The sequence below is a fragment of the Prenolepis imparis genome, unplaced genomic scaffold (assembly GCF_030444845.1).
Source record: "Prenolepis imparis isolate NDT839.2.m4 unplaced genomic scaffold, iyPreImpa1.0 SCAF_150, whole genome shotgun sequence".
Classification (NCBI taxonomy): domain Eukaryota; kingdom Metazoa; phylum Arthropoda; class Insecta; order Hymenoptera; family Formicidae; genus Prenolepis; species Prenolepis imparis.
The window spans coordinates 31,272-46,143 of record NW_028141308.1 but is presented as its reverse complement, the minus strand read 5'-3'; positions in this window follow the sequence as shown (position 1 = coordinate 46,143).

The following is a 14,872-nucleotide window of genomic DNA, read 5'->3' as shown; positions in this document are numbered from 1 at the left end:
AAATAACCACACATATACATATATATATATATATATATATATATATATATATATACAAAATCTGCATTTTTGGAGTCACATGGATGTACAAAATTTAACTGAACCAACTTCCCCGCGATGTACATCGGATAATGTGAATTCCAATATGATATGTCAACTTTGAATTTTCGTATCTTGGGAAACTACTTACATAAAAGAGCCTCACATGGTAATGTTTTGAAAAAACGTCGATAACACCATCTTATACTTTCTGCCCCCCCCCCCTCTCGAAGTCAAATAACTTTTTATATGAAACATTTTTCGTATCTCCTATATTCTTCGAAATATTTGCCTGTTAAGATTAAAATTAATCACTCTGTATAAATTAATCTAAAAAATTATTCTTAATAATTTTATTTTTATAGTGGATAATTGTAAAAAATGGATTTCACGGGCTGCTGTAAGACATTGGCGGAATCGTCGAAATAAACGATTAAAAAAAGCTTTGCTTCGATGTTCAGTGTCAGATGGACGTGATAATGAGTCCATTGTGAACCTCAATTTTTCCAAAATCATAGAATCTGAACAAATGCTTTCTTCCGTTTCTTCGAGTGTTCCCGTTACCCAATTCAATTCACCCATCAGATCTCCATCTCCTGTTCTCGTACCTCATCCGCACTCTCCCGACCAATTCGATTCACCCATCAGATCTCCATCTCCTGTATTCGTACCTCATCCGCACTCTCCCGACCAATTCGATTCACCCATCAGATCTCCATCTCCTGTACTCGTACCACTGTACTCTCCTGAACAATTCGATTCACCCAGATCTCCATCTACTGTACTCGTACCTCATCCGCACTCTCCCGACCAATTCGATTCACCCATCAGATCTCTATCTCCTGTACTCGTACATCATCCGCACTCTCCCGACCAATTCGATTCACCCGATTCACCCAGATCTCCATCTCCTGTACTCGTACCTCATCCGCACTCTCCCGACCAATTCGATTCACCCAGATCTCCATCTCCTGTACTCGTACCTCATCCGCACTCTCCCGACCATTTGGATTTACCTGATTCACCCAGATCTCCATCTTCTGTACTCGTACCTCATCCGCACTCTCCCGACCAATTCGATTCACCCATCAGATTTCCATCTCCTGTACTCGTACATTATCCGCACTCTCCCGACCATTTTGATTTACCTGATTCACCCAGATCTCTATCTCCTGTACTCGTACCTCATCCGGACTCTCCCGACCAATTCGATTCACCCATCAGATCTCCATCTCCTGTACTCGTACCTCATCCGCACTCTCTCGATCAATTCGATTCATTCAGATCTCCATCTCCTGTACTCGTACCTCATTCGCACTCTCCTGAACAATTCGATTCACCCAGATCTCCATCTCCTGTCCCTTCAACAATCATTCTTGAAGAAGATTCATCTCCCTCTTCTCCAATTTCTCTCGAAGATGTAGAACAATTGGAGAATGAAATGATTTGTATCAGTGATGATAGCTCTGAAGAACCGGAGTTATCATATGAACAATCAAAAGCTCGATTTTTTAATCAATTTCCTATATTTGAAGAAATACCTGAAGGCTATTTTACAATTGGTCCAGGTCCTATTGATTATAATATTCTACAACAATTTTTAACAAATGCCAATCCAAATACTATTATTGCCTGGTATGTTTTTGGATATAGATATCCTTTTGCTGTTCCAGTTAACGTTTTTTTAAAATTTTATCCTCTCAACTGTTCAAATTCAAGAAATTTAATAATTTTTATTTCAACCAATCTGTAAATAATCTCACATCTTCATAGAACCTCAAAAATTATATTACTACTACGTTCAGCGAATTAAGCCGACATGAGATATGATTAAAGTTTAATGATATATTAATATAAATTATATATATTCTAGTTGTAGTAATATTTTGAATAAATATTTAAAAATATTATTAAAATTTAAACATAGTTAAAACCGTAATATGTATTTATAGTATAATACATGTGTATAAAAATATTTGTGACATTATAATATACTGTTATTTTTTTATTATTTGTTATTGTATACCTGAGAAGTAGTTCAGTGGATAGCAGATTACAAATGACGTAAAAAATTATATCGCTCGTAAGTGAACACATATATCTGCACTATGTAAATATATGCGTTAATGTTTCTCTCGCATCTATATATTCTTAATATAATTTCCCCCTTTTCTCCGTTTGTCTGTTTTTTAATCGCGAATCTATTGTCGTATTTTACAGAATTATATAATTTATTGATTTAATATATCTAATGTTAAATATACACTGATGCGAGACAGATTTTTGCAGAGGCTAAATTTTGAAAAATTAATAGATAAAATGGAAAATCATACAAATGAATTAAATAAATTAAATAATATTGAAGAAATTAGAAATAGTAAGTAATAAAATTAATTATTTGTTTGTATATAAATTTTAAATTCTTTAAAAATTAAATTATTATTATAATTTATAATTTAAATATTTCAGTGTTAAATGATGATTGGGATAAATCATTAATGAAAGCAGCAGTAGATTATGAAAGAATTCTTGAGGAAAAGAATAGAAATAATTGTCATAAAGTGGATGCGAATGAAGAAAAGAGAAGAGATGGATGTGAAAAAAAATCAGAAAAATTAAAGCGTGAAGAGGATAATGAATATAAAGAAGAAAAATTAAATAATAAGAATTATCTAGAGATTTAAAATGTAAAAAAAGAAATTGTAAACAAGATATAAAAAATAATAATATGAAAATTGTATTAAATTTTAGAAAAAATTGTTCAGCGTTATATCTCTTTGGATGGATAGTTAATAAACTTACGATTTCTGGAAAAATTATTCGTTTTTTGGTCGTCGCGTTATATTTTGCAGCGCGATAAGCATTTCTGAATAGCTGCCATAGCTGGTCACATACGATGACCAGTTGTCGCCTCTCTATCTCTCTTTCTTCGAGGCTAGTTCGAGGCCATGTTACATGCCATAACCTTATTTCTTTATCCGAAGTGAATCCCTCAATATGAGGTTGAAGACGTTATTTCACTAACCGGTGATCAAATTGGAAAAACCCCCCTCCAAGGTGAATCTAAAAATCTACTACGCTAAAATTAATTTTTGTATTTATCAGTTTGAATAAGGTATTGTTATCATTGGAATATAGGTAAGTGTACAAAATAAAATTTCTTATATAAGAACACTATTATATATAATGCAATGTTAATAAAAAGTAAATCGATTTTTGTGCTACCACACACTTTCCTCTTATTAATTTAATTTACAGATAAACATGAATCAGTAGATGAATCGACAATTATTGCTGTAAACTGCCGGAACCGCAGTAAACATAACGGGAGACAAATAATGTATCAGGTGATTATATGTGAAATATATTTTTGTTATATAATTGTATGTTACTCCCGCATAAATTGCACGAGTCGATATAAAAAATTACTTTGTTTTTTTCCAAAATGTTGGCGTTTTTCCAGTATATTTATGTACACATGTTTAATTCTGCGAAGAGCATTTTTCTCAAACTCAATCGTGCTTGATTTGACACGTGTATGTACATGAATTTACTGGAAAAGCTGCTACGCTACCATTTTGCAAAAAACAAAATAAAAATTAATGTTATTTATATATTGTATTGTATTATTTTATAATATAACGTTACATTATGTTACATTATATTATATTATACTCTTATTTATTAGGACAATGTAGGATACTGTTAGATTATATAATTTTGTTTCAGCATCGACACATTCGAAAAAAATGTCAATAATTGCGTAAACGTTCAAAGTATTGATATGAAAATATTGAAAGAAAATTTGGTACCAGAATCTTCAAAATCTACATTTGAATCTTCAAAAAAGTTGAGCTGAATTTTCGAAACCAGAATCTGATTCGTATAATGGATCTTTAAAATCTGGACCTTCGAAATCGGGACCTTTTCGACACAGCCTAACATTGAAAATATAACCTGTAAGTTTGCTTAAAAAATGTTGACATGCGTTAATTTTGTTATTTGTGTTTTTATTTTATTACGATTTATTATACATATAATTTATCCCATCATCAACTTATTTGTCTTTTATTTTTCTTTAGAATGTTTTGTAAATATAAAAATGATGTATTTGTCTTTATTTTAACAGATTCGCGAGATAAATTGGGGGGATGATCTGATCCCTGCAAATTCACCAGAGCCACATTGCGTTTCTTATGTTCAATGAATTATTAGCAGTACGGTACTCTTGGTCAGGTCGAAGGAACACGTTAAAATTTAGAAATACACAAATTTCTCGATGCCTTGTCGGTAAGTTAAACAATATTTTCTTTTTCAGTTTTTTCCGTAACAAAATATTAATATTGAATTTTCTTTTATAATACTTATATATTTACATACAAAATATTATTATATATTGCAGAAACTATCTAAAAAAGCGATTCTCGATCGACAACAGGATGGATCTTTTAATCTTGGTGTTTCTCGATATTTGATAGGACATTTGTTTTTCTTCTAATTATTTTTTTATCTTTGTCCAAGATAAGTGTTATTTTACTTCACTTTTTCGGTTTTTTATATAGTAGTATCTTTTAACAATACGTGGCATAATATATACATAATCTTGAAAATTGAGACAATTAAACTTTAAAATTATCAAATAGCTTAGATAAAAATATAGTAATAAAGTATATATAGATATTGTTTTCCAATTTTATCTATGCATTTACAAAAAGTTTTGAGATTCGCTATACGTAACTAATAACGTTACTTGAAATAATCGATAAATTTACGAAAATGTAATAACATATGTGTTACGTAAAAACTAAAAATCTATATAATTGTAAAGTATAACAAACGAAGTGAACCTAAAATCTATAGATACAGTCGAATATTTTGTAAGTAATGCTTTTTTGAAAATAATTTTAAATTAAAATTGTTCTAGATTTTTAAAATACTCTGTATAACGTACAAAATTAAGGGAGGGTGGGAATTACAAAAATATTTGTATCGTTTCCATATAAAATTTTCCATATCTTACACATAGAACATCTGTAGATGGCCAAGAATAAAAGCTTACGGAAAAATGTAAGGATGGGGCCATCCTTCTTAGTTAGAGAGCCCGTAACGTTTGCATAGCTGGAATCACGTAAGCTTTCTTGATGAGCACTGGGGCACTACCTCTCGTACGGTACGGATCCCTGAGGAAACGTCGACTCACATCCGCAATGAGAACGGAGTGTGCCTGTTCTCGCACCATTCTACCGAGCGCATACAACTGAGCGTAGCTTTTACGTAGCGACTGCGAGACACGCCGTATGTATATTTATTTACGCGAGTCGGACAGTTGATAGTATCATATATATTTCTGACACGATGCGATCGAGTTCTTACTTGAGCTCAATCGATAGATTGAGTTCAAATTATATAATAAAAATGTCGTTACTTTTTTTCTATGTGCTTTGTAAACGGAGATATTATAATGTAAAGTTTGATTTTCTAAAAAATTGACTCAAGTTTTGGTCGTTGTCATCGATCTTCTCAATGTGCATGTTTTTTAAAAATAAGGTAAAAAAAATTATGATATCAAAAAATTGCGCCAAATAAATAAAAATTTATGTTTAATAACAAATTTATTTGTTTTATTATTTTAAATATTTAAAAAAAAGTTACTCAGCCATATATATATATATATAAATGTGTATTTTGCAGATTATTATCTGATCTAATATAAAAATTATCACAGAATCATCTTTGTATTTTTTAAGAATGATGCATTTGCACAGTTAAAACGATTTAGACCCGATATTGAAACAATTAAAATGACGAACAAAAACTTGGCGTGCCCGGGTCGGGGCATTAAAAATTAAATATTTTTGGTGGGACGAAGAGTGTAGAAACGAAAAAAGGAAAGTGATGAGAGCACTGGGAGAATTGAGAAAGATGGGAAAATAAGGTGTGGAGTATAGGAAAAGGAGATTAGAATATAGGAAGCTGTGTGAAAGGAAGAAGAAGGAAGAGAACAGAATATCTTATAGTTATAATGCATTTTAGAAAAAATGTTTCAGATAAAAATTACAGCGTTAAAATACATATCTTTAATAACGCATGTGATACATATACACAAACTAATAAAAATAAATTTATTTAGTTGTTTGACATCTCTCTCTCTCTCTCTCTCTCTCTCTCTCTCTCTCTCTCTCTCTCTCTCTCTCTCTCTCTCTCTCTCTCTCTCTCTCTCTTATGAATGTTTTCGACAAAATGTAGAGGCGACGATATGATTATAAACAGTAACAATCTATTTTATGCGGCAGATTCTTGAAAATCTTGTTATAATACAGGGTGTTCGATTACCTGCGAAATTATTTTCATGTGAGTTAATAGAGTTAAACTGAATAGAAAAGTTTTTTTACTATTTTTACTATTTCTTATAATAATAAATGAAAAATTAATTGAAACAAAGATTGTAGCCAATCCGCACGATGATACCACGCGCTGACGGCCGATGATATACGGACAATAATACATTACGCCGTGTTACGGTTTAAGTGTTCATTTAATATTAAATAAAAAGTTAATATAGTAAAAACATTAGTGATAATATTATATTTTTTATACGAGTCATTTCTGTGCTACCATTAGTCCCGGAAGATTCTGCATGTAAAAATATAGGTATTTCGACTCAATATACACGTATGATCCTCATTGTCAGATCCCAATTCTCATCCAGGTCTTCTGTGAGGGGGATGAGGGGCGAGGGAAATCTGCTGCGAGGAATGACGTCACACGGGGCGATGGAAGCGTCCGCGAGGGGTCTATGGGAAGGAGGAAGCATCCGCGAGAGATCCGCAGGGTGGAGTCCGCGGGGTGAGGAGAACGCGAAGGAGAGCGCATGTGAGAGAGATAGGCGACAAAATAACGCGAGGCGTACGCGAGAAACTAATTCGAGATAATAATTCTTATGCTATTCTAATATTAGGGATGTAAGGAGAGGAAGGAATTTTAAAATAAATACATTTAATGATAAAATTTTTTAATTATATATATATGTGGGTATATGCGTGTATATATATGTGTGTGTGTGTGTGTGTGTGTGTGTGTGTGTGTGTGTGTGTGTGTGTGTGTGTGTGTGTGTGTGTGTGTGTGTGTGTGTGTGTGTGTGTGTGTGTGTGTGTGTGTGTGTGTGTGTGTGTGTGTGTGTGTGTGTGTGTGTGTGAATGTAAGATAATAAAAAATGAATATAAATTTTAAAAATAATATAAATTATATATAAATAGAACGGTGAGGTGTCGGCGCTAATAACGATATTCGCAATATACTTTATCATTTTTCGCATATACTCGTTCATGTACTATATACCGCGAATTCGTGCTATCGAGCGACAAATTGCCAAATTTGACGAGACTGGTGTCGAAATGAAAGATAATGTTTCGTTTGCGACATAAGATAGGACTCAATATTGACTCGTTGCCTACGGTGAAATTTCAGTCCACGAACGATACGCGCGACAAACGTAACAACGATGACGAGAATGCGGACGATACACAACTTCGTCACATTCAACGCGAGTGTCTCACTACTGGCATTTTTCTTTCCGAACACGACGATTACGTGGATTGTCGCACCGTTTGTTACATCTCCGATGGCGTAGAGTACAAATACTTCGATCAAATAGGTCGCATAATCGACGGGCGCAAAGGTCGCAAAGGCTCATATTGTCTTCCGAACGATGCCGCGATATGCAACGAGAATACCTCGATAGCCGTTTACGGACGCGACGGTTGGCAATGTTTCCCGCAAACTCGTGCGTTCAACGGCGAAGGGGGTAACCGCGTCGTCGCGTGTAACGGCTCCATTTTAGATCGCGCCACCGGCAATATTTGGCACAATTACATCGACTCGAGTTTACGCTTTGCCGACATCGACGAGCGATTGAACACTAACGGCGAATATCGTTTCGTGTGTCCGCCTAATCAATTGGATCGTCTAGGCAACTCTATGGTCGAGGCACCATTCGATAGATTAACGCTCATCGACAATCATTGCGCCTCGATGATTCCATACGCCGGTAAATACATTCGCCCGGATTTCAAAAATAATACATGTATATGTCGAGAGCATGATGATCAACCCGATATAAAATACGATTCTACGTTGAAAACTTGCGTACCGTACGCACCGAATTTTACAAACTTCGAGGCGACTATTCGCACCAATCCGTGCATCGAAACTTGGTCGTTGTATCTTACTTTCGAGACTCGCGAACTATACTACCAGTACCGTGTGGTATAGAAAATAATGATCCCGATATCTCGTATCCCGCGTGCGTACAAACTCAAGCATTAATATATGATCGAGTAGTACGAGTAGTTTTTAAATAGTATCGACTTGTCTAATCATCGTCCAATTATTCGAACGTACATAAATTTATGTAACTTATGTCGCAATGTATCACGCTTGTGTAAAATTATGTTAAAACGTTAGATTTAATACTAAAAAAATATGTGTCTTCTACTGAAAGAAAAAACAAGTTGACGGAACCGTATATAAAAAGTCTGTATTCGATCGAGTAATTCACATTTTAAGTGTATCATTGTGTCAAAACATTCGAGTGATATTACCACGAGTCGCATTTAAATTCAACACACCATGAACGCGACGCAACATTTTGCTGCTAATACAATCTGTAATCAAAGTCACCGCGTATATCCGACTTTTCTCGATTTACAAGGATACCGGCCGAATAACGGTAAAATATATATACTCAAATCTATCGCGGGAGTTCGGTATGGTGTAAATAACGTATCGAGTTTTAAGCATATGTTTTTAGCACCATTTCCCTCTTGGAAATTACAATCACAAAATGACAAATTTGTACAAAATGTGGAGTCGAAAATACATGGATTTTCAGGGAATTGTGACGATATTATCGAACGTAACAATGTTCGTCAAATTGTTGATGATACTGTGAAAAAATATTATGCACTTTTATCTCCATTACTTCATCAAAAATATATTGATAAAAAGATGATTATCTTTGTGAAAGGATCGAGTAAACGATATTTGTTTCTATCTTTGCTGGATAAGAAACTGCACGAATGCGTACAAGTTTACGATATGAGTTGTGTGTGGCCTAATATGCCAAAACTGAGCAGTTTTGCACAGTGTGACGAAAATAAGGCATTGAATAACGTATTGAATATGTCTCGATGGTGGTTTCGTATTTCACACTACAGTACCGGCCAAAATTATATCACCTTTTGATTTTTTCAGCATAACTTGTTTTAAAGTGCACGGATCTCTATCAAATCATAACATGTTTTGAAGGTTGGTATAACATTGAATTATAATTCAATATATGTTATACCGTCCTTCAAAATATGTTATGATTCGTGTAGAGATCCGTGCACTTTAAAACAAGTTATGCTGAAAAAATCAAAAGGTGATATAATTTTGGCCAGTACTGTATATGAAATGCACATGTGACTCGACACGATTGGAAGATTGTCCCAACGAATGTGCCTGCGACGGCTGTATTTGGGGAATTTTTTCCTAAAAGCATTTCATTGCATAAATACTCTCTCCATGATACTCCCGCGTCATTCACAATACGAAGAATTCCTCAAACGTCTTTGGCGCTGCGGAAAAACTGACGCGCGATCTGCATTTTTGGTACTCGACGATGACAGACTTGCTATTTTTCGCAATATATCAAATATTAATGTGAAAAACAGCGACGTATTTGGCGCGATTATCGAGAAATTACCACTTCGATCAAAAATGTAGAAACTGATCGCGTTATCCCTCGATATGCGTGAAACGATGATACGTTTCGTAATCGTGAATCGCGAATATATTACTCTGACACGCATGTACGGATACGACGGGACAAGTGTCGATTCATCCGCGCCGGTTGACAATGATTTTGTCGATATTATTGAAATTACGCAATCTACGTTGGTAGACAATGAGATTACGCTGCGCGACATCGTGAAAGAACGTATATCCATTTTACGTAATCGAGTCTCTGTCAATGAAAGAATTATATCACGATTGAAGGAAGAATTGCAATTTCTTCGCGAACAAAATGATCGGAAGTATGCAGCTATGCGACAGCATGAAGTCGATATTGCTCGTACACATGATCAGATATTTGCTCAACGGTATATTCTAGCGACTAAACAGGCGGATGTGAAACGCTTGCTAGACGAGTACGACGATATCACTTCCGATCTATCGACAAGCGCCAGCGTACAGAAAGTTACATCAGCTATCGCGGTAAAGTATGCCGAACTGGAACGCGAAGAGGATGAGCGACACGCGCAAACTTTACTCGAGAATCAGAATAACGTCGACGAAGCGAAAAAGCGTTTGCTCGACGCACAGCGATACGCTAATGACATACACGATACGGAAAAAACTTTAAATACAGCAATTCGTACGATATCCGAACGTTTGCAAATTCTATTAAGTAAAATAAACGAAGAAGCTACACACGCGAAAAAAGGTACGGAAAATATTTCAGAAGTGCTCGATACATATTCGACGACGAAACGCGAATTAGCAAACTATGTACGTGACGCTAAATTGCGCTATCCGGCGATATTGAATACGCAACAGATGTCTGTAATGTGTCATCAAGTATCTCGCGCATTATCGAATTTGTTGTGTTCCTTTACAGAAACTTCGTTAACATTGAAAAATCAAACGATTGAACCTCGGTTTGCCGTAGCAATTTTAATCGCATTGCTATACAAATATCGAGATCAATATAATGCATCATTTTCAGGCCTGCGAGAGGCTGTGAGAAACGGGAATTTTTACAACGATATTAATCTTATTCCGCGATATCTTGACGACGATTATCATTTTTATTCGGAACTAAGTCATTATTATCAAATATTTCAAAAAATCGATCAGACAACATTTGTCTATATTCTCGATCAATTCTAACAATCTTTCTGAAAGATTGAAAAGAAAACAGCGAAAAAAGGCAATGACGTTTCCACAATCGCGGAAATTGCGACATGTCATGCGATCCGAATGGATCGAGTTTTACAATTTAGCATACGCGAGACCTTTGGACACTGCCTATTCGACCGCGTTCGAAATCGCCATGGTGACTACTACGGAAACTCGAGACGTGTTTGCTAGTAGTAGTGAAATATTTTGACTGATGGACGAAATGATATGCGATACGCGCGGTAAAACGCCCGATGTTATTAGCTAATCGCGCGTTCGACTTCGATGAGTTTTTGCAAAGTGTGCGTGAATCGCGTCGCGTAATGGAAGAATCTGTTAGCTCCGACGAGGATTGCTATCGTGAAATTGTCAAAGTGTTCGCGCAGCGACGAGACGAGGAGAATAAGAGCGTCGAACCGCATTTACATTCTCAATATACATCCGGTCAAATTAACTTGATGCGCGATACGTTTTATCGTATCGATAAATTCAATAATTTACCGCTACTGACAAATATATCGGGCAGTGTAAAATATATACGCCGCACAGTGGGTCCAAATCGATATTAATCGGCCAAAAATTAAAAAAAATGAAATTTTTAATTTTGATGAAACATGTCTTTTTCTTGTTTCCTAATAAGTGAATAAACATGAAAATAAAAATTTTAATGAAATATGTAATTGTTCGAAAGAAATATCAATAATTAAACTCAGTTTATAATTTAGCATTGTTTAAGCAATCAAAAAAATAATCCAAATATACAGTAATTACTTAAAGTTAATGTTGACATGATCAATAAAACATTTTTTCCTATAATCTACGAACTAATAAATTTCCGAAAAATTGCTTATCATTATTTAATTAACTCAGTTAATTTAATATTTGAGATTCTGCGACCACTAATGAAAATTCAAGAACAGATCATATATTATGCTGTAGAAAAAAATTTCCATCGACTTCCGTGCTGGGGCTTTTCGTACATTTAGCGTATAATCATAATAACTGATGTACAAAAGGAGATTAAGCGATTCCCAGCGCTTTTTAATATAGAGCAGATTGTGTTGGTACGCATGGTGGCGCTACCATGCGTACCAACACAAGGCGAATCGCTCAACTCATTAACAAGGCTATTTCTTTAAACTTGTATTTTTTTGTTACTTATAAGTATATCTTTTATATATATCTTTTTATATATATCTTCTTCTTAAATATATCGACTGATTTAAATTGAAAATATCTAGACATGGTTTCTTTCACACGACTTGAGCTATATAAAGCAATGGAAGATGTTGAATCGTCTTCCCGTGTAGAATTTTTGAAAGGCTTTATTTTGAATAAGATAGGTCTTTCAGAATGTTTGCCTTCTACTGGTTGTGAGAAGGATTTAAATAATTGTATTCACATCTTTCTTAATAAAATTACGCAACGAAAATCGAAATTACGGAAAAATTCGGATGCGTTTGTTGAAAAATTTAAATCATGGTTAGAAAAGGAATTTGTTATTCCACATTCATTACTTTCTCTCTGTAGAAATAATAATGAAGTTGAAAGAGAACCTGCTTCTAATAAACGTGGACGTCGAAAAGTTTTATTCAAAGTTGCAAGTCAAAGAACGAAGAGACGAAGATGTTCGGAACTGTTATCTTTTCATCCTTTTGAAGAAATCGCATCGACTACAACTATGGGTTTACGTAAGATGGGTAAAAGGCAGGTTGCTGGTTTCATCGAAAATGTTATATCATCTGCGTCCATTCCAAAGCAAGAAGAGAAACATCAATATTCGGAAGATCAGGCATTATCATTATTAATAGAAGGGAAATTTACAAAATCTTAATATAATTTGATGCGTTTGCAAGCAAAGGAGCTGGGCAGTAATTTGTATCCTAGTTATAAACGGATATTTGAGGCAAAGAAACAGTGCTATCCTGATGGAATTAAAGTTACTGACGATTCTGCAGAAGTTCATTTGCAGTCTCTTTTGAATCATACGGCTTCTCGATTGCTTCAAGTATGTGAGACAGTTTTAATTCATTTGGATAAATCAAGACAAACATTCGAATTGATCGTAAAATAGGGCTTTGACGGTTCATCTGGACAATCCCAGTATAAGCAAAACGCTTCTTCTGGTTTGGAAGTTTCAGATCACTATCTTTTCGTGACATGGCTCGTTCCATTACAACTTCGATATGCATCTCCAAATGGGAACATGTCTGTATTGTGGAGCAATCCTCATCCATCTTCAGTGAGATACTGTAGACCTTTGCGTTTTCAGTTTCTGAAAGAAACTGTGGCTGTTATCAAAACTGAAGAAAAGTACGTGACTTCGCAGATAAGTCAATTGGTTCCGCTGAAATTAAAAGATCCATTCGAAATTGTAGTAAATTTTAAAATGTTATTGACAATGGCTAACGGAAAGATATGGAACGCGTTGAAGGACACTTCCAGCATGACGTGTTACATTTGCAAAGCAACACCTAAAGATATGAAACAACTTGACCTATCAAATCGTCATATAGATGAATCTGCTCTATCATTTGGTATTTCTCCACTCCATTGTTTGATAAGATGTTTCGAGTGCCTGATTCATATTACTTACAGAATTACGCTAAAAAAATGGTACATCACGGGCATCAATAAAGCAGAATTTGAGAAACAAAAAAAAATTATTCAAAATCAGCTCCGACAGCGACTAGGATTAATCGTAGATATCCCAAAACAAGGAAATGGGAACACGAATGACGGCAACACTGCTCGTAGATTCTTCGAAAATCCAGCAGTGTCCAGTCAAATTACTGGCATTGACGAAGAGCTTATCGGTCGATTTTCTACTTTATTGAGAGCCATCTCCTCCGGTTTTGAAATCAATTCCATTAAATTCGGTGAATATTGCAAAGAAACTGCAGATCTGTACAGGAAGCTTTACAATTGGTACCCAATGCCTCCAACTGTACATAAATTATTGGATCATGGTGATAGTATCAACAGCTATTCTTCCACTTGGACTCCTCTCCGAAGAAGCTCAAGAAGCAAGGAATAAGGATTGTCGGTACTTCAGAGAGCACCACACAAGAAAATGTGCGAGGATAGCAACAAATGAGGATTTGTTCAAAAGATTGTTTGCTTCATCTGATCCTTATATCACATCTTTAAGACGAATATCTCCAAGAAAAAGTGGAACTATTTCTGCAGATGTTTTAAACCTATTGAAGCAACCTGAAGTTGTTAATGAGGAAGATGAGTCTGATGATAACAATGACGATGATTGAAAAATGCTCAAACAGAAAATAAACAAAACAAAACTACAATGTATTTATAATATTGTATTTATTATATTGTATTTATAATAATGTATTTATAATATTTATAAAAAAAGATTAGAATATATAATAAAATAATAAAACAATTCAACAAGATTTTAAAAAACAAAAGAATAGGACCAAAAAATAAAAAATAAAAATAAAAAACAAAAAACATTAAATAACAACATAAAACATTTAAAAAAACATAAAAACAAAAAGCATAAAAACATTTAGAAAACAAACAAAACTGGGGCTACATTTCTTCCAACGTTCTTGTCGCGTCGTTAGTCCTGGGCGATGCTAATGGGAAGACAAATTATTAAATAATTAAATTACGTAAATAAGTTTATACTTGATCTTCATTCATTATATCATATATTTTAGATATTTTATTATGAAAATATTAAATATTAAAAGCTTTGAAGAAGTTCAGGATATATGATAATTTAGAATATGATTATAAAATATAAATTTTTTGGGAAGTTGGGAATTTTGGCCGGCTAATATTGATTTAGACCCACTGTGCGCCGGTTAAATCATAGTTATAACAATTACGATTTCTATCGCGACGACGTTCCTGTTTCTCAAACATA